This window comes from Gorilla gorilla, chromosome 13, assembly GCF_029281585.2.
Source record: "Gorilla gorilla gorilla isolate KB3781 chromosome 13, NHGRI_mGorGor1-v2.1_pri, whole genome shotgun sequence".
In the NCBI taxonomy this organism is placed as follows: Eukaryota; Metazoa; Chordata; class Mammalia; order Primates; family Hominidae; genus Gorilla; species Gorilla gorilla.
In genome coordinates, this window is record NC_073237.2 from 43812229 (window position 1) to 43834583 (window position 22355).

A 22355-nucleotide genomic window follows, 5' to 3' on the forward strand; every position below is an offset into this window, starting at 1 on the left:
GGGTCCATGGATATTCTCCCTTTTTCTTAAAGTAACTTAAATAAGTTTTTCTTACTTGTAACCAAAAGAGTCCTAATTCAAGAACTTGCCCCATCAGACATTAGAACAGTATATAAAACACAGTATTACTAGTGTAAATGTTTATGAGCATATCTTTGAAACAAAATAAATAGCCAGAAATATATACTATCTCTTACTTATAAAACTGATGTAAATAATAAAGTTGACATCACATTGCAATGTGTAAAGGAAAAATCATTCAATACGTTAGTTAACTGTGAAAACTTAAGTTAAATTGTCAACTTGCAATATATACTAAAATAAATTCCAGATATTAAATGTGAAAAGTGTTCACTGTAAGACAAACCAATGACTACTAAAACGTGTGCCTGAAATATGGCAAAAGTTTGCCAAAGTGCAGGTTAAAAAACTAGGAGATTATTTAGGGAACTATTCACTTGTTCTTGAGCTGAAGGAAGAATTGTCTAAGTATAAAATCAATGGCCTAAACCACAAAGGAATCAACATCGGATATTTGACTACATGAAAAATTCGAGTCTACACAACAGAAGCCATCAAAACATGAAAGGTAAATTATAAAGTAGAAAAATATTTCAATATATCTGACAAAAAGCATGTAGTAGTTTAAATCAATAATGAAAACACTGAAACTTCAATGGAAAAAGTACAACAATGTGCAGGCAAATCTCAGAAGCAGAAATATAAATAACAATAAATATGTGAAACAATTCACTTTTACTGCTATAATACAAAAAGTTAACAATTTCAATGATATATCATTTTATTCTACTAGAAAAGTTATGAAAATACAAAATTTAAGGCTGGTGAGGTTGTTTCAAAAATAAGCATGATCGTACACTCCTATTAAGAGTCTAAACCAGTATGTATTTTTTAGAAAGCAATTTGGCAACATATCAAGAACTTTGTAAAAGATCCATATTCTTTGACCCAGATTCCCATTCTAGAACCTTTAAAGGCACAAAATGTATCCCCTTTTCTCAGAAGTGTACATATGCAAGAAGCATAAAGCTGACAGCCAGAGGGAAAGAAGGCAGTAGGAAGAAAGAGGTGGCATTAAGATTCTGGTTGTAGTCACTGAAGTCCCTAAAACGGCCCTGGTTCTTCAGAATCTGTGAGCTATCTCAGAACCTTTCCAATAAATCCTGCCCTATGATCCCTTAGTCTCTGTCCCCTGCACAAAAAGATAATTGACTAACATAATGACCCTGGCCTGAAATGTGTATTCTTTCCTTTTGCTAGATTAACCTACTGTATAATTTTGGGTAAAAGGTGCTGATTGCTTTGATTCATTGCAGTTGGTTCTAGTCCAAGCTTAATTAGTTTGGAATTAAACTGGATCCAATGCTAGCACCTTTTATAGTGTCTATTGAAATACAATATTAGAGCGATGAAATTCTTCTTGAATGAGAGGTGTTGGTGAGATTTTTAGCCAAGACAAAGTCATGTTTACTAGCTGGATTAGCCAGGGTTTCTAAAGGGACAGAACTACTAGGATATACTTATATATGAAGGGGAGTTTATTAGGAGAATTGACTCACACAATCGCAAGGCGAAGTCCCACAGTAGGCCATCTGCAAGCTGAGCAGCAAGGAAGCCAGTGCGAGTCCCCAAACCTCAGAAGTAGGGAAGCCGACAGTGCAGCCTTCAGTCTGTGGTTGAAGGCATGAGAGCCCCCGGCAAACCACCCGTGTAAGTCCAAGAGTCCAAAAGCTGAAGAACTTGGAGTCTGATGTTCAATGACAGGAAGCATCCAGCACGGGAGAAAGATGAAGACTATGAGATTCAGCAAGTCTGCTGTTTACAACTTCTGCTTGGCGGCTGATTAGATGGTGCCCGACCAGCTTGAGGGTGGATCTGCCTCTCCCAGTCCACTGACTCAAATGTTAATCTCCTTTGGCAACACACTCAGAGACACATCAGGAACAATACTTTGCATCCTTCAATCCAATCAAGTTGACACTCAGTCTTAACCTTCACACCAGCCAAAATAGATCAGAAACAAAAATTAGAAGAAATTTACTGGACTTAGCCTAATGAGTGAGATAGAGCTGCTTCGTGCGGTGCTGTGGTTAAGTGATTAGGTAACAATGATCCAAACACAATAAAATTCAACATCCTGAGGTGATGCCTTATGAATCCTTTCCTCCTTGAAAAGCCTGTAACACGGTGGATTACTCTTTTCTTGTCCTTTTCCCTAGCCTTCACAATTCCACACTCTCCTGATACTTCTCATTAGTCACATTCTCTCCTGGTTTTAATAATAGTTGGATTAGCTTGGATAAAGGCTAGAATGAGGTAACAAGAGACAAAAAATACTTAAATAAGATAAAGAGTTATTTCTCAAGTAATATTTTGTGTATATTGTCCAGGAATAATATGGTGGCCCAGTAGGTTAGAGAACCTGAGGTCCTTTTAATGTATGACAGCCACTGGGTACGACCCTCATCCATGTGGTCAAAATGACCTCACTATCATATTTGCATTCAACCCCATGGGAAGCAGCGACATGCTTCTTTCCTACAAAAGGCATAATTGAGAAAGTGAAAACATCATTTCTAATAAATCCCACAAATCAGAACCTAATCATATGGCCACAATTAGCTGCACAGAGGCTGGGAAATGTAGTCTATATTTGGGGAATTGTGTGCCCAGCTAAAGCTCTATTTTATAGAAAAACAGCACTTTCTAACACTGAGGTTTACTAAATATGTCCCATTACTTCAGATTTCTCTCCTGATGTTCACACCTAGTTATTCAACTGTTTACTGAGCATTTATTTATTCCACAAATATTTAACTGCGCTCCTGTGTTACCAGCCACACTAACAAAGATGCTTTTTCTATTTAGATGTTATTCAGAACCCTAACATGTCCAAAGCTGACCATTCCGTATTCCCTAAACTTTCCTCCTTCCTATCTAGGTTATTTGCACCATTATTCAACCAGCTGCCCAACTCAGAAGTGAAGGTGTCTCATATTTATATTCTTCCCTCTCTCATCCAAAGAGTCACCAGGCCTAATCAAATCTACCACCTAAATAGATCTCCATTCTAGCCACTTTTCTCCACATACCTCCTTTTAACTGTCATCTAGGGCTCAGTCCTCTCTCTTTTTGAAATTGAAGTATAACATATGTACAGCAAATATGTGGTGTGCTAATATAAATGTAAAGTTTAATGGGTTTTACATATGTACATATGTGCATACCCATTTAACCACCATCCAGATGAAGATACTTCTCAAGATTCTCTGTGTTCTTTCTCAATCGAGCACTATTTCTCCTGTTTAGACAGTTGTTTAAGCCTTTTCAATGGACACTGACCATCTTTCAGTTTCTTTATCTCTCTGTTTCTGACTGCCTGCTTGTCTCTCCACCTCTCTTTCTCTGTCTCTCTCTCTCGTGTGTGTGTGCATGTGTGTGTGTGTGTGTGTATTTTTCCCTTGTCTCTGGGGCTTCATTTTACTTCTGTTCTCTCTCTTCCTTTTTGGCTGACAAATCCTTCTGTAACGCAGATCTCAGCTGAGATATCACCTTTATCAAGAAACCCTGTCAGTTGCTGGTATGGGGATTTGCCTAAATAACCTTGTTATGGTTATCTTAGCTTGGGAAAAGGAGAAATAAAACATGTTGAATATGTTTTGATGTAGAACATAGAATATATTTGTTTTGGGTAAACGAATTGGAGATAGTATTTTACTTGTAGGTGAGACCTGGTCACCAAAATATTTTCATTACTAGTATTAGTTTAAACATTGCTGCTGTAAGTTAGCTATCACAGCAAATCAGTAATATTTAAGTCATAGCTCCTTTCAGTGGATCTCACTAGTAAATAAGCCATTGAAAAGTATGACCATATTTATTTTTAGTGAACTAATGTTTTATAATTTACATCTAGTAAAGTATACATAACTTAGTGAGTAGTCTGATGAATTTTGATGACTGTATACCTCTGGGTAAACAATATCCCAACTGGTTTCCAAAGTAGAACTTTTCCAGCACCCCAAATAATTCCTTTGTGCCTTTTTGGTCAATTCCTCTAAAATGCAGTTACTGTTCTAATTTCTACCACAATACTTTGGTTTCGCATGTGTTGGAATGCCATGTAAGTAGAATCAGATAGTATATGTATATTCATGTGTTTTGCTTCTTTTGCTCAACATAACGTTTTTCAGATTCATTTATGTTGTTGCATATATGAGTAGTTCATTCTTATTTTATTACTGAACAGTATTCCAATGTAGTATATGTGGCACAATTTATCCATTTTACCAATTTTCATATTGGTGGACATATGGACTATTCCCTATTTTGGCCTATAACAAATACATCTACTATGAACATTCTTACATAAGTCTTTTTGTGAAGATATGTCTTCATATTTCATAAACACCTAGAAGTTGAATCCAGATGGATCATAGAATAGGTATATTTTTATCTTTATTAGAAACTGTTAAACAGTTTATCAAAGATTGGTATTATTTTATTTTATACTCCAACTAGAAATGTATGCAAATTCTACTTGTTCCACGTCCACATCAAAATCTAGTGTTGTCAATCTTTTTAATGTTTGTCCTTTTGGAAGTGTGAAATGATTTCTCATTGCAGTTTTCACTTGCATTTCCCTAATGATTAAAAATGCTGAGCACCTTTTCTACATTTCTGTCCTGGAATCTTTAAAGTGTGGCTCTTGTTCTCATTCTTACAAAATGGTGCTGGAGCTCTAGCTGTCACTGCGTCGTAGGCAGAAGGAGGAACAAAGGGTAGATCTTACAGTCATGTATCTGCTGAGTCTTTCTCAGAAGCCTCACCCATGGGCTTCTCTTTCTATCTTATTGGTCAAAATTATGTCACATGCCTAACCAATCTTCCAGGAAGGCTGGGAAATGCAATTTTTTAAGCGGATCTTCCAGGTGTCTATTACTGTGAAACAAACCAACTCAAAACTTAATGGCTTAGAATGAAAATGTGTTTTTCTCACAAATACGCCATTTGGGCAAAGCTCAGCAGAGACAGCTTGTCTCTGCTTCGCTTGGCATCAGCCTAGAGGCAATTGTTGCTGGCTGCCGGCCAAGAAGACTCACACAGTTGGAACTGTGGTTAGAACACCTACACATGAGCTTTTCATGTGGGTTCTTGGATTCCCACACCACGATAGCTGAGTCCCAAGGGTGAGGGTCCCAAGAGAGACTGAGGTAGAAACCATATCGCCTTTTATGACCTGGAAGTCACACATTATCACTTGTGCTGTATTCTATTCATTGTGGAAAATACAAAGGTCTGCCTGTTTAAAGGGGAAGAGAAGTCGATTTTACAACTTAGTCTGGGGGTGGCAAGGTATGGAAGAGCAAGTGGACCAAAATATTGCTGTGGGCTGGGCCCAGTGGCTCACGCCTATAATCCCAGCTCTTTGGGAGGCCGAGGCAGGTGGATCATTTGAGGTCAGGAATTTGAGACCAGCCTGGCCAACATGGTGAAACCCCGTCTCTACTGAAAAAATACAAAAATTAGCCAGGTGTAGTGGCGCACGCCTGTAATCCCAACTACTTCAGGAGGCTGAGGCGGGAGAATAGCTTGAACCTGGGAGGCGGAGGTTGCAGTGAGCCAAGATTGTGCCACTCTACCCCAGCCTGAGCGACAAGACTGAGACTCCACCTCAAAAACAAAAAAACAAAAAACAAAATATTACTGTGGCCATTTTGGGGAAATACCATCTGCTACAATTGGGCATGTTGCTTACCCCTAACTAAGCTGGGATTCTCTTCACAAGAAAGATGTGGCGAATAAATATTGGGTAAGCAAGCTGAGTTTCTGTCATGTTCTTTACACATATAACATTATAATTGTTTGCTTTCCACTAGACTGTAAACTCCATAAAGACAGCAGCCAGATTTGTCCATCTATCTTTATTAATTATTGGTTCCTTAGGGCCCAAGGAAAAAAAAATAGGCATTCAAGAAATATTTCTCAATGAACAAGTATTGAACTAAATAAAACCATATATAGAATATCAGTTTTAGAAAATAAACTGTGATGAAACATTAGGAAAGAATGTAAAAATTGAAATTTTAAGTCAGTAACCTGCCAGCCTGGAGCTGGGAGCTGTGGCTCACGCCTGTAATCTCAGCACTTTGGGAGGCTGGGACAGGTAGATCGCTCGAGCTCAGGAGTTTGGGACCAGCCTGGGCAACATGGCAAAACCCTGTCTTTACAAAAAATACAAAAATGTGTCAGGTGTGGTGGTGCATGCCTGTAGTCCCAGCTACTCAGGAGGCTGAGTTGGGAGGATCACTCGAGCCCAGGAGGTTGAGGCTGCAGTGAGCCATGATTACGTCACTGTACATCAGCCTGGGTGACATAGTGAGACCCCATGACAAAAAATAAATAAATAAATAAATAAAAACCTATCAGGCTGGGCAACATAGTAAGACCCTATCTCTACAAAAATCTTTTTAAAAAATTAGCTGAGTGTGGTGGCATGCACCTGTAGTGGCACCTATTTGGGAGGCTGAGGTGGAAGGATCACTCGAGCCCAGGAGTTCAAGGCTGCAGTGAGCCATGATCACACCACTGCATTCCAGCCGGGGGGATAGAGTGAGATTGTCTCTAAAAAAAAGTCAATAACCTGCAGAAAGCCCAATAAACATATATGCTAAGGATTAAAACAAATCTCATTCTACTTTTTAAAATAAAAAACAAAATAAAGTACTATTTAGTGAGGCAATCAGAGACCAAAAGCCAGTCCTTATGATTTTTCTATACATTACTTTATATTGGTTTAGAATATCCAGCCATTGACCATTATTTGCTATTGTTGGAGACAGTTTGGAAAATGCATGCTCCCTGATCCTTACTGGATCAGTATTGAGGTCAAGAATTTGTTCATTCTGTGAACTATCTCTTCTTCATCCTTAAGTACATTTTTAGCTTACATAGTTTAAAATCTTTATTTTCTCTTTTTATTTATTTATTTATTTATTTATTTATTGCTTTTTAGTTTTAGAGACAAGGTCTCTTTCAGTTACCCAGGCTGGAGTGCAGTGGCACTATCATAGCCCACTGCAACCTCAAACTCCTGGACTCAAGCAATCCTCCCACTTCAGCTTCCCGAGTACCTGGGACTACAGGTGCACACCACCATGCCCAGCTAATTAAAATAAAAAAAATTCCTTGTAGAGACGGGATTTCTCTGTGTTTCCCAGGGCGGTCTCTAATTTCTGGCCTCAAGCAATCTTTCCACCTCAGCCTCCCAAACTGCTGAGATTATAGACATTAGCCACTGCACCCAGCCTTAACATTTTTTGACTTACGTTGTTTCATATATTTAAATATTTTCATCGTTTTCATTGGTTTCATATTCCCTTTCAAAGAGCTCTTCAATGTTTTGTTTTTCTTTTTCTGGTCCATTTAATAACTAGTTTGCCATTAACCATGGCTTTGCATGGCACATTCCTGAGGACTGTGAGAAATATTCTCATACTGTGATCTGATTATATCATACCTCTGCTCAAATTTTTTCAGTGGTTTCTTGTCAGGCATAGAAAACTCTCAAGCTTTTGAGCATGAACAGAATACCCTTTCTGAGGAGATTCCTCATCTCCCAACACTTTCCTTCAGTCAGACCTTAGAATAAGTATAGCTACTGAGCTTGCCGTACCTTCTCCTTTCTCAGTGCCCCCCCACCCCCACCCTTCCTAGTGTCTTTCCAGGCTGAAGGAAGAATATCTGTTAAATGTTTGCTCCCAATTTCATCCTTATCCTTGTGACACCCTCTCCTCATCCTTGTGATAAACTCTTACCCTCCAGTATCACCTCAAGTGTTAATGCCTCAGTTATTCTTTCTCTAAGCTCCCATCTCAGATTGGGTGCATTTTCCTTGTCTTGTATTTGAATATGCAAATCTCAATTAGGCTTTTTTTTTTTTTTTTTTTTTTTTTTACTTTCTCACAGCAAGTAGTTCTACACAAAATCTAGGTGGAAGAAACCAAGCACAATCATTTATTTAAATAGTATTTATTGTTTCTTCCTCTCTCTATGTCTTTTTATAGGAGGAGGGAGGTATGAATTGGGGGGAGAGGAATCCCACTCTATTGTTGGCTCTTTTTGTACCTACTATTGGCCAAAGAAGAAGACAGGTGGAGAGTAGTGATGCTCCTCCTGGAATGCCAAGGTGGAAGAGAAAAGCAAGTGATCTGAGAGGTGATTGCATAAGCTTAGACTCAAAGGCGCTGCTGATATATTTCCTATCTTTTACTTGCGTCCTTCACCACATGAAGGAGGTTTTAGGGTATTTTTCACATCTGCCCATGGGACAACCCAGCCATTTTCTCTGTCCTCTGGGCTCCCTGCCTTGACAGAGTCTTCTTAGTGTGGTGCTGTCACAACAAGGCTGTTACTGTGATTGAAAGGAAAAGGCCAAAAGACACAGACAACGGAAGTTTATTTAATAGCCATGAATATATAAATGTACAGAAACAGTCAGACAAAGCAGAAAACAACATAAAGTACTCCCAGTTGGATTTACAGACTTTTCAAGTTCCACACTGGGTCCTACTTAGGAAGAGTGAGTCATCTTCTATGCCATTTTATCAGAGAATTTCCAATCCCCCTGCTCCTCCCTCTGCCTTTCTGAAGATTCTGCAATTGCCTTGCAGCTCTCCAGCTGCAAGCAACTGATGCAAATCAACCCTAGTACATTCCAGAGTGTTTATTGGGAGACTAGGTGAGTTGAAGGTGAATTTCTACTTGTAGCGTCTATAAGTAGAGCATCTTGTAGCAGGCCCAGATTTCAGGGTTGCTTTTGTTTGGTCCATTTCTACACATGGTGTTTCTATATTTACTAGAGTTATCCCTGCACTGTTATAAGAGAGAAAACATGTTAATAGCCTGGAGTATGGAATTAGATTGCCAGGGTTTGAATTTTAGGATGACCAACCATACTGGTTGTGCTGGGACTGAGGAGTTCTATAAGGATGCAGGACTTGTCAGTACTAAAACAAGGACAGTGGTCACCCCAGAACATTGCTACTTACTAGCTCAGGTCTAAAATGGAAGTAAAAGTATTCCAGCATTATGGAGGTATTGTTGGAATAAGAGTTAATATTTGTAAAGTGCTTACAACAGTGTCTGACATATATAAGTGTGTGTTAAATCAAAAACTTATGGAAGACACGGTTTTTTTCTGGGCATAATCGCAGTGTCCAAGCAATGTTTTTAATTTTTGCCATTATCTTAGGGGTTTACAAAAGTGAATTCTTATTTATCTACACATTTATATGTATATACTGTTTAAGTGAGTTTTTACCATCTAATTTTCACATAAAGCAATACATACTCAAAATAACTTCACCATAGTAATGTTGAACTACAAAATAGCATGACTAAAAAGTGATGTGGATAGTAAAGGAGGATGTCCAATTGTGAACAAGTTCCTCCAAACCCTGCCCCTCTTTCCTTTCTGCTCTTACTCTACCTTGATCAGAGCCCTGTTTAACAGTGACTGTATTGTATTGGAATTATATGTCTGTTGCCACCAGAGAGGGTGTGCAAAAGCAGAGCCTGTGTTGCAGCTGACAGTGCAGAGGGAAAAGAGATCTTGGGCCAGTGGCTATTAATTACTGGAAACTTTCACCAGAAATGAAAGACTCAATGAGTGTCGGACCCTCACCCATCACATTAGCCATCCCTCCTCCAAAGCAGGGGTATGGGCAGTCCTAGAGAAGGCAAGAAGTATTCAGGCCATGTTCTATGGAAATGAGAAAGGTTTGGATCACAGATGTATCTCCCATCCTACAACCTTTTGACTAAAAGCCTCCTACTTTAAAGTATTTGTCAATAGTCTGAAGCTTTAACAAAAAAAAAAAGTTTTTGAATCCCTTGTGGTTCAAATCCAGAGCAGTTCTCTTGACAAGAAATGAATGCTATGTGAACATCAATATTTTTAAATACCAAGACCTTTAGGGTTTCCTTGAACCTCATGAAAAGGACTCACAGACCTCCAATACTTCTTAAAAATCCTCTCTTCTTCTCCCATTGGCTAGTCTATTCAGCTAGGCAGCCTTATCTCTGATAGCCCACTTTCATTTTCCCCACCCCAACCCTCTTTCACCCTTAAGCCTAGAAGTCTTTGGGACTTTGTTCCTATTCTTTTTCCTACACCTCTGAGTTCTTTATTGTGTAAGAAATCATAATTTATTTAATTTATTTGCTAAATTATTGCCGTCTAATATTCTTAAATTCTAAATCTGTGATGTCCTTCCAACATGCTAGCACCATCTTAACTATTGAGCCCTTGAAAGGTGGCTAATCCTATTGGAGACACACTGTGGCAACCTAAAATCAGTGAGAGACCAACTCTACAAAGCAAAGAGTTCATTCAGGAGTAGCAAGGGATTGCAATGAGGGATACATGTGCTATGAAAAACATAGGTGCATCCAAGAGAATTGGGGCAAAGGGGAAGCTTTTAAAGGCAAAACAAATGTCCATATAAGTCATTTTGAAACAAAGACCATTGATTACAGGGTCATGTTGCTGGAGTTGTTAGCTTATTGGTGGAAATAGCCATTGTTAGGCAAGTGTCCTTGTGAAATCAGGTTACTGCAGTTTCGAGGAATTCCTTGCATAGTTCCCATTATAGGCATACATGTGTGAGGACCCCTCCTTCACGGCATCCCCGCTCCATTAAGTTAGGGTTTTATATTAGTGACTCCATTTTCATACTGATAACTTTCACAACTGCAAGTATATACACACTGAATTACAAAGGCAGAATGAAAAGGAATGTAAAAGATAGCAATAAAAATTTTTAAATTAATTTCAATTGAAATGATATTTTGGTTATATTGGGTTAAACAAAATACATTATTAAAACTAATTTTATCATCTTGCTTTTTAAAAATATGGCTACTAGAACATCTAAAATTATATACGTGCCTCACATTATATTACCTTTGAACAACACTGTTCTAGATTGGGTCAGCAAACTTTTCCCATAAAGGCCAGATACTGACAAAGATTTTTTGCTTGGACAAACTTTAGTCAGGCTGCTGAAACTTCTCCTCGGCCCATCTGTGCACTTCCTAATTAAACTCAGTTCTAGCAAGAACCCCCTACCCTTGGAATCTGACCATCTTCAATATCTGATCAGGCTTCTCATCCTCCACCATCCTCCAGGTGATGTCTGGTCACCCTGGCCTGCCTTCACCAAAAATCCTGTTAGGTCGGTTTAGCCAGACTCACTTTTGCCCCTGATGTTTCCTCTTAGTGATTTCCATCCAACCACACCCTGCTCCTCGACTATGAATTTCCACCTTCCCATGTATTTGGAGTTGAACCCAGTTTCCCCCTCCACTGCCAGGCTCTGTTGTAGTGGTTCCTGTACCTGTCTTAATGATGCTGAGTAAAGTCTTCCTTATTGTGCTTTAATAGGTATCATTGAATAATTTTTTTTCTTTAAAAAGGATAAGCATTTTAGGCTTTGTGGGCCATGTGGTCTCTGTCGCAACCACTCTATTCTATCCTTGTAGCACAAAAGCAGCCATAGATACACGAAAACTAATGACCTTTGTTATGTTTCAATAAAACTTTATTTATAGGCTCTGAAATATGAATTTTAAAATAATTTTCACTTGTCATGAAACATCCTTTTAAAAATTGTATTCAACTATTCAAAGATGTAAACGTTTTTCTTAAACAGACTTAGAGTCTGACTCGACTTTCTGGCCACAGTTCGCCCACCATACATTACCCACATCTGTTCTATATCAACAACAGGATCCTAAGGATGAGATTATCTTCACTACCACAGAAAGGGCCTCAAGAGCTGGGCTGCTTGAGTAAATGAGTAAATTGGGGAAATCAGAACTGTGGACAACTAGAAGAGGAGTACCTAGTCTAAGGGGGTAGCCTGAACTCCGCTTCAGCTGAGTCTTCTGGATAGGTGAGCCGTGGGTGGCCAGATTTCTGATTTACTTTTTCCCCAATAGAAGCAGGGAATTCGAATTTTTATGTAACATTTTCCAAACTTGACATATTATCCACTACCTTGAACAAATAAATAAGCCAAAAATTTTGTTCAGGTCAAACAAAATAGGATATAGGTTGAATTCAGTTCTCCAGCCACCACCTCATATTGTCTTAGCCATGGAATTTTATTCATAAACACATTTCTTTTAAACCTTGCAGATAAAGGTGACTGGTGTTTTACATGTTTATGTGTCTTGCCAGAATAATTTTAGGTAATTTCAGTGTGACATAATTTTGCAATTACTACTTCATGTTCTCAAGGATAATTTTGTGTCATGTAGAGACTTTTTTACTTAGTAAACAATCATAGTCTATAACTAATTCTCTCCCTCCCCCTTCTTGTATATTTCCTCCATTTATTATGGTTTTATTCTTTGCAAAACACATTCTTTTCTAAAAATGGCTTTTAAGTGACTAGTAGATGAGAACTGTCATGACTCAAAAAGGCCAGGCTTTTAGTTTTATTATCTGAGAGAGAATGAGTACTTAGAAAACTATATGTATTCACTGAAAGAAAAAGCAAACAAACATGAAAACTGATTTTGGGGTTCTAAAAATATTGTTGTTTTTACCTTTGACTTAACAGCTACTTTGGGGCCATCTTTATTCTTAAGTTAAATACATTTTCTACTATTAGCTTAATGAAAAATTATTTTGAAATGATTTTTTTTCTATTTCTACAATAGAGTAAGATGGCTCAAAATTGTTATTTTGGGCAAGTCTGCTATTCCTGAACTCTGCCAGTTGGAGACAACCTCTTGTGTCAAAGAACTTCCTTTTTGAGACATGTGCTTGGCTCAGAATTACTTCTGCTCCTCAGTTTTGCCAAGTGGGCTTGCTTATACCCGAGAGTTCAATCATTTTATCTTTGACATTAAGGAGAGGTTTAGCCAATTTATATTTAGGTCAATATTTTAAAAGGAAAAAAATGCTAAGATTGATTTAATGCCATTTTGTAGCATTTTTCATTTATCTGCTTGTAAGTTCAATGAACTCTTGTCTCCAAACATGTAAAATTAAATCATAAAGCCTCAGCAATTACCTTCAGATCTAATTTTTCAGAATTTCAACCCATGAAACACAAAGCAGCTTTTCAAAACAACCAATATGATAAAATACTGGAGTGGAAGGGAAAAGAATGAAGCTAAAGACTCCTGCTATGTTAAAACCAGAATCAGGAGTGTTCTGATTTATCCCAACTGGAAAAATGAGGATTGGTGTACCTTAACCTTGACAAAATTCATTAGTAATGACAGAATCCTGTGTAATGACAAATGGCCTTGCTTCTCCATTTCTAAATTGTTATTAAATTCAAACTATGCCTATATTATTTTATTCATATTGTTTCTCATTATCTAATGAGTAGACTTATGCTAGGAAACAGATCAAAACTCAAAAACTAAGTACTTGCAAGTTTTTCAACATTGCCTTTTAACAGATTTTCTTATTTCTCTACATACTTTGAAGTCTTTCTTACCTGTGCCTTTTTACTTCTTTTTTTTCTAGAGATGGAGTCTTACTATGTTGCCCAGGCTGTCCTCGAACTCCTGGGTTCAAGGGATCCTCCTGCCTCAGCCTCCTGAGTAGTTGGAGCTATTGGAAATAGAGGCATGAGCCACTGTGCCCAGCCTTTTCTTACATTTACCTCTTTCCTTTAACCAATATGGCTCCATCCAAATTAACTTTCTGTTGAATTCTATTTCAAGTTGCAGAATTTAGATTTTTATGCTTTATACATAATAGGTATACAGTAATATTTGTGAAATAAATCTATAATGTTAGGGAAACTAGTTATTCTTTTCTGTTTTGTATTTGTTGAATATGTTATATCAATAGAATCAATAAACAATTTCATCCACTAATATGGTTATTGCCATTTTAATTAGAATAATTACAACTTCTTCCCATTCTCTCCAAAATAAAATAAAAATCAAAGCCTTGAGTGTCTCGCTAAAAAATCTGTACCATGTTGTTGAGTCAAGGAAGACAAAGTGACTTGGAATATTTTGCATTATGACCTGGAAACTGCGTTTATATCTTTTTCCTGCCATGTGCATATGATCACTGCCTTAAGGTTCAACTTTAGGTTTGGCTTGAAGTCAGACCATCATGTTAGCTCTCTAATCAAAACATCTGGGATACAGCGAGACCAGTACATAGTTTTAAATATAGGGTTGTATAAGAGAATTAAAGGCCTTGATTGAAGGAAAAGTTAGGAGGTCTGACATCTCCAAAAGACACTTCTGGTGCCTTTCGTTTACAGAGTACCACAACTTGGGTAAGAACCACAGTATAACAACTAATGAATTGAGAAACTACATGGACTGTTATATACAATTACAGCTTCCACATTGGGATTACTGAATAAAAATCAAAACCAGTCTCTGAATGCTTTGCTCTTAGAGTAAAAAGAATTTTTCCAGAACACTGTCATCATATTTATAATTCCCATGAATTTTGCTTTATGGTCTAGTTTGGAAGTTTTTATCTTAAATTGGTTTGGATTTATTTTGTTTATTTGTTCTTTATTTGGGACCTGATTTTTTAAATTCACATTTTCACTTAATGACCTTCTCTACCCCTCACAGACGTTTTAAGGAGTGAGTGGTGCCTTTGTGCATTCTCTCTCAAGTTTGGAAAGGAAACACAGAGCTCTCTACCCTGTTATTTAGTCTACTCTTTCCACATTCCTCTCTGGTACCTGGTTGGCAAAAAAATCTCCATAAAGATCCTGGGTATAAAATGACAGCTCAAAGAGCAATCTGTTAATCTGCTATTTGTTCAAAACTGCTGACCAATCTTCAGACATTGCATTGGCTGTACTTGATCAAGAAAAGGTCCTATTCCCGATTTTGAGAAGTACTAACCTGACAGGTGTCAGAGGTAGGTGACCTTTAAAGAAAATATTAACTGAGAACAAAAGCATTAGATGGTTTCTAAATGAGCCAAGGCTACTCATCCAGCTGCCCTTGAGCAATAAAAAAGGAAAGTCAGTGCATTATACACCGGGTCAGTGATAAAAGCCATGAAAAAAATAATCTTTCTAAGTTAGACAATGCTGATATTGGCAGTCCTTGAATGCTATTAAAACACACATACTTCTTTTTGAGAAATGCTTAATGGGGCACAATTAAGCAGTCTGTAGAATTGAATGACCTTTAAATTGCTGTAATCTCTTGAGGGAAACCTTTCATACACAGCATCTACTTTTGAAAGAACATTCCACGAAAATATTGTCACTAATTCAGCAGGGCATGCCAAACCTATGTCTAGTTTCTTGCTCCCTTTGGAGTCCTTCATTCCCAGAGAAAAGCTGAGATCACCAAATATGCTGACCTCAAACATGTCAGTCAACTAAAAGCCATCACATTATTATAATTCAAAAACAAATTTGGTGGTAGGCAGAAAGGAGAAAACATAAAATAGGTAAAGCTTTAAACTGACAAAAAAGAAAAGAAGAAAAAAGAAAAAAACTATAACCTCAATCTTTTACTTAAAAATAAAATCATTTAGATTGTAATATTTTCTCTTCTCATTTGTCCTACCTTTGTTCTTATTAAGCATATATTTTTAAGAAAAAAATCATCAAATAACATATACAGAACATATACATATACAGAACAGTGACTTCCTAAATTAGTTCTGAATCTTAAGAGCCAATTTTCCCCCTACAATTTATGTTTTGAAAAAAAGAGACTAGGCATGATGGCTCATGCCTGTACTCCCAGCACTTTGGGAGGCTGAGACAGGAGGCTTGCTTGAGGCCAGGAGTTCAAGATTAGCCCTGGCAACATAACAAGACCTCCTCTCTATAAAAAAATTAAAAAAAAAATAGCTGGGCATGGTGTCTGGTGCCTGTAATCCCAGCCACTCTGGAGGCTGAGGTGGGAGGAGGATCACATAAATGCAGCAGTTGGAGTGCTGCAGTGAGCTATGAATGTGCCACTGTACTCCAGCTGGGAAATAGAATAAAACCCTATCTTAAAAAGAAAAAAGACAAATTTACTGAAAAGGCAGTACAATGATCATTTCAATTCATTTGCCTTATCTCTTTTTTGTCTTAATCTGTATCTTTATTATTTTGATTCACCTACTTGAGTGTAAGTTGTAGACATGACAGGACCCTAACTACTTTGGCATGTATTTTCCAAAAACTAGGAGAGTCGCCTGTCTAATCACAATCCAATTAGCACAAGAAATTTAACTTTGATAATATCTTCTAATATACAGTATAGATTCAGATTTCTCCAATTATTCCAAGAATATCCTTTAGGCTATTTTGTGTTTATATACATGTTTTTGGATCCAGAATTCCGGTAAGTATTAAACATTGTATTTAGTTGTCATGTTTTAGTCAACTTTAATCTGGACCTATCCTCGTCTTTTTGTTCTTTTTGTGTTGTTGGTTTTTTTTTTTTTTATTGGCCCTTATGATACTGATATTTGAAGAGTTCAGGTCAGTTATCTTGTAAAATGTTCTACATAATCTGGATTTGTCTGATTACTTCCTCTCGATTAGATTCAGGTTAAACATTTTTGGCAAGAAAAATACACAGGTGGTGATGCTGTATGCTTTCTTATTGCATCACATCAAGAGGCACATGATGTCAGCTCTTCCCACTAGAAATGACGGTAAGTTTAATCACTTGGTTAAGTGGTGTCCATGAGATGTTTCCACTGTAAAGGTCCCTTTCTCCCTTTGTAATTAATATGTAATCTGTGATACTATAACATTAAATTAATATTATATATAAAATTAATATGTAATCTGTAACACCAGATTTTGTGAATAATGTATTCTCCAAAATCTTTCACTTAATACTTTCAGCATATACTAATGAGCCTTGACTAAATCTATTACTGTTATGGAGTCTGCAAAATTATGACTTTTCTGATCCTATCGTTCCTTTTATGTATATTAGCTAGCATTTTTCCATAAGAAGAAGTTTTGTTTTCAACCTTCTTGTTAGTTTTTTAAAGTACCATTATGGAATGATACATTCTTTCTGAAGTTCAAATTGTCCCAAATTTGACTAGTTGGATCCCTTAAAAGTAAAATTTTAATTTGGAAGTGCTTTCAATACTTGTTTTAATCTTAGTAAATAATTTCAGCCTTTTTTTTTAAAGTAGAGGTTACTACAATGTCATGGCTAAATCTTTTTTTTTTTTCTTAAATAAGGATACAAGTGAATAACCAGGGCTTATCGTTATGTGCTTAATAACATCTTTCATTTGTTGTGGCAACCTGTCAGCTTTAATTCAATAATTACGAAATGCCTTGAAATAAATGAGAGTTAGAGGCATCCTAAACTTACCCTGATTTGAAAGGACCAAGAAAAGTAGCTGACCTTCAATAGAAAGCCAATAAAAGTTAACTGAACACATTAAACTAATCATCAAACTAAAATGCTAAAGTCATGAAACATAAGAAAAGATTGAAATAAGAAATATTAAGGGTTTGGTCATACAGAAATAAAGTTATTTAGCTATTTTTAAGTTATTTTTATCTCCTTGTTACTATTTGAAATTTCTCCCAAACTGTTATCAATACAGTGCAGAAGACAGCTCTTCACTAACTTTCCCTTATTTGGATTCATAGAGTATATGTAATAGACCTATAATTAGGAATAGCCTTTAAGAGTTATTTTGATTTAGCAAACTGTAAATGAACATTCCTTCTTTCCCATTGATTGGTATTGCTTCCTAGATCAAGCATTTTTTGCCAAAGCACCCTATATCTGGGATGAAAAATTGGTTAATAAAATTTAGAAAGTTTTTCTTAGTAAAATTTAGAAAGAGCTCCAAAACAGAAAGAATGAAATAATATATAAACTTTTCTGTGAGAAAAACTATGAATGGAAAGTAACAAGTAGATGCAGTGATATACATTTTGTATAGTTTTAAAAACCCTGCCTATAACATAAATTTACATTTAAAAAACCCCACAAACATAAATTGTGTCATTGTGGATTATCTACAAAGTAGGTAATATACTCATGGATTATTCAAGGCTGACTGTAAATAGCTTAACCCAACCAGGATACTTGATCCTACCAGAAGGTAGTAAATCACTGGCTTCTTAGAGGCTTAGTATTATTTTCAAGCCACTGTCACACCATTTAGTAGATGGAAAGGAGTCATTTCTTTTTTTTTTTGAGACGGAGTCTCGCTCTGTCACCAAGCTGGAGTGCAGTGGTGCGATCTTGGCTCACTGCAATCTCTGCCTCCCGGGTTCAAGTGATTCTTCTGCCTCAGCCTCCCAAGTAGCTAGGGCTATAGGCGTGTGCCACCATATCCAGCTAATTTTTGTATTTTTAGTAGAGACAAGGTTTCACCATGTTGGCCAGGATGGTCTCAATCTCTTGACCTCATGATCTGCCCACCTCGGCCTCCCAAAGTGCTGGGATTACAGGCATGAGCAACTGTGCCCGGCTAGGAGTTACTTCTTTTTCCTAAGTTTTTGGCAGTTTTTGTTGAAGTTTGAGCTGTCCAAATTAGTTCATAGGCCTGATATGTTATTTTTCCATTTTTACCAAAAAGACAAAATATATTTTATTATTTTAAGATAACGTGATTATTTTAAGCCCTGATTCATTATATGTGAGTGGGAGAGGTGAACTCATATATAAAAACAAACAGAATTTCCATTAAAAATAAAAGAGATCAAATCATTACATAAAGAAAGAAGGAACATTGCACAGTAGCGTTTGAAGAGATGCCAGAGATACATAAAGATATATTCATTTGGAATACTTTTTAGATAGATTGTTTTACAGCAAGCATTTTCAACTCAATATGTATTTTACCTAGAACTATTCCACTAAGCCTCCTCTATATATTAGGGAGACACTTTCAATCACACTATATCAACTGTCCCCCAATACTTATTTTGTTTCATATTTCTGGTTTTACAAGACATCCTTGATTAATTTTCAGGCCTTGAGGTGCTACTTATTAAATTAAGGATACAGCCCACTAAATTAATAAATTATTACCGTGGAGGCACTCTTGTCTTCTGCATGTATAAGTGCATTGCTTAAATTACTCTCAGGGAATAATTTACACATGAAGAGGCACTGGTGGTTAAAAAAGCACTGTGTATTTCTTATCTCTGGAAATAGTCCTGGACTAGGTGCTCAAACGGCTATCAAAGCAATCTTTTTTTCAAAGTAGTAATGAGTCTTACCATTCTAGTGTTCCCACACTATCCTAGAATCATGAATTAAATATAATGTTAAACATGTAACATTTTGAACCAAAAATTTCCATAAGAAATGGGGAGATGATTTCGACTGAGAATTGCTCATGATCTTGAAAAGACTTAGCTTTCTTTCATTGTGGGATTTTTTTTTCTCCCTAAAAGAGCTGTAAAAAAGTGAACATACAAAATACTTCAGATCAAGAAAAAGGAAAGTAGGAATTGGCTGCTGTTGCAAGAAAGATATCTGCCCCTCCCCACCTTTTAAGTATTAAAAGGTGGAATTAAGGACAATGACTCCTGGCTTCTAATCTCATGCCACTGTTTTTCCTGTCCTTGGGCTGTTCATGTCAGGTTTCTATGCTCCTCGCTTATATATGACACGCATCTTATCCCAAATTTAGCTGTTACGAAATTAAAAAAAAAAAAACGTTTTTGGTGAAACTTCTCCCCTGGTTTATAAACTCTGATATCAGGAATCCTGTCATTCTTACAGTCTTAGGGCCTAACTCTCTGCCTGAGACATGGAATGATTTTGTGAATAAACACATGGGTGCAGTACACAGAAAAAGGTGCACCATTATGGAAGAAGAATCCTTAATTACTTTGAGTCTGATTTTTGCAAAATGTCTATTTAGTGTCTGGCACATTTTCTAGTTTTTTCCATGCTTCTTCCTCTTTTCTCCCCAAGTCTATACAGCAATGACGGGAAATAAATGGTAAATTTTTATTGATTTGAATTTGTGCATCAATTATCTATCACAACAAATACATAAGTTTATTTTAGGATGCTCCTTAACACTCTAATTACACGTTAAAGGCCCTCTCTTTGTTCTGCCGGAAACATGGAAACTGGCTTTAGCTTCCAGACTAAACAAAACAATTGCAAATAAAAAGGCTGGAGCCAAAATGATGGTGGTAGGGCAATGGTGATGGTAGTGGTGGTAGTGATCTGTCACAGACACTGTTCTCTTTTATTCTTCATCACGATTTTTATTTGATATGTTAATTACTTTTCTGATCTTCAAACTAACCCCATGGTGCTTCATACTGTGCTATATACAACAGTATGAATTTTGGTAAGATAATTATTCTTTGGATAAGTAGATGATTTTATCCCTCACCACTTCCATTTTAGTTATTATATTACTATTTCTGTATTTAGCACTGAAGTTTGTCTTAAAATTTCTTTACAATACATTTTCTATAACCACATTGTGAAGTACACAAAAGGTTATTTTCCGCATTTTTACCTCACGTTAAAGTGTGAAGATCTGCACAGGAAATTAATCGATTTTAATTGTTTTTAATGGCAAGCTTATTAAAATAGGTTGTAATTAATAAATTGAAAGACTTGCATAAATTTCTTTGTCCAAAGTTGAATGGAGAGTATTCAGTCTTGTGTTTTCTTTTCTTTCTTTTCTCCCCCTTCCTGATCTTTTTGTTGTGAAGGGGTCACGTAAGGACGTCCGTGGAAGAGCTCCGTGCGCCATCTACTGACGGAATCTAAATGTCCAGTATTTGGAGATTGGGAGTAGCTACATTGGGTTGTTAGAGCATTCTTTGAGGAAGGAGGGGTACTGGGAAAATACCCTTTCAGACTCTATGGCTTATTAGTGATTGCTGGAATAAATCTGAATTCAGCAAACACATAATTCAAAAAAGAGACCTCTATCTGTTGTGCGGGTACAAGTTTTGGAGACAATCTCAAGAGAGTCCGGTGGCTGGCGCCGGAAGAAGTTAAACCCTGAAATGAACTCAAACGGGGAATGGGATTGTTGTTTTTTGCCTGTGTCCTGAGCTACACTCGCTGTTAATGGTTACTTCTTAATAAGAAATGGCTTTACTAATGGCACATCCAGATAACCTTTAGTTTCCAATATTATTATTACAAAGGACTGCTCTCAAATTTGATTATTTTATCAAAAGTTTAATAATGCACAACAAATAGGTCCCCCCTTCACGTAGATACTACCCACACAGCTTGTCTCTGCGAATATAAACGTAGTCCTTGTACACACATACAGACACAGCGACGCATATACCTACAGGATGATATGCAGTTATGTATATGTGTGTCAGTTGACAAATCTAAGCCCTTGGATTTAGATTAAAATGTTTCTACCTTCAGTCGTTTGCTCCATTCTATGCTAAATCCTGTAGAAGGCTGGGAAGAACCGGGGACCTCAAGCCAAAGAAGTTTCTTGATTATAACTGACAGGCAGCGGAATATCAGTTTTAGGGAATCAGAAGTTGAGTTGGAAGGCTGCTGGTTTGGAAACAAACTAAACCACTTGGTTCCAAGTGGTCCGACCTGATTCCCAGGATCTTTTTGAGAGATGCTGGGAGAACTGAAAATTAACAGCGAGGACACAGGACGCCCTGGGTAACGTCCTCCCCGCTATTCTGCTCTCAATTCAAGGGCCGAGACAACTTGCTTTTGTGGAAAAGGGAAGAAAAGGGAAAAGAGGAAAGCAAGGAAGTTCAGTCAGAAAGAGGAAGAGGGACAAAGAGGAAAGAAAGGGACAAAGAGGAAAGAAAGAGGGACAAAGAGGAAAGGCAAGGAGAAGAGAAGGAAAAATCAAGGTTCAGCAAGAAGTTGGAAGGCGAGGGAAAAAGGGGAGTAAAGAGAAGGCAAAAGAGGTCTAAGGGCTAGGAAGATGCAAGGATCTTTTTTTAACGAACCAAAGTCACATCCATCTTTCACTTTCAAATCAATCGTCTAGATCTTATCCGTTTCCTTTTTAAAGGTTATCTGCGTTTCTAAAGGAAGCCAGTAGTTGATACTCCTCTCCGCGCCCCACGCGTGGCCGCGCTGTTCTGTCTCCGGCCGCTGAGATCAAATACAACGCGAGTGAGAACATTTGCAGAGGCGCGACTCTGGGAACACTCCTGCGACTGGTTGTCACCCGGGAGTCTAACCGGATTAATACCCAGAGATGGATTACGCTGGTTGTCACCAATACGCCTAAAGATTATAATCCAATTTACGCACATTACAGTCAGTATTAACTTTATCTGCTATTTTAAGACTCCCGGTTGCCCCGCGCGTCCTCAGAGGACAATCCTCCACGTTCTGATGCAACTCAGTAG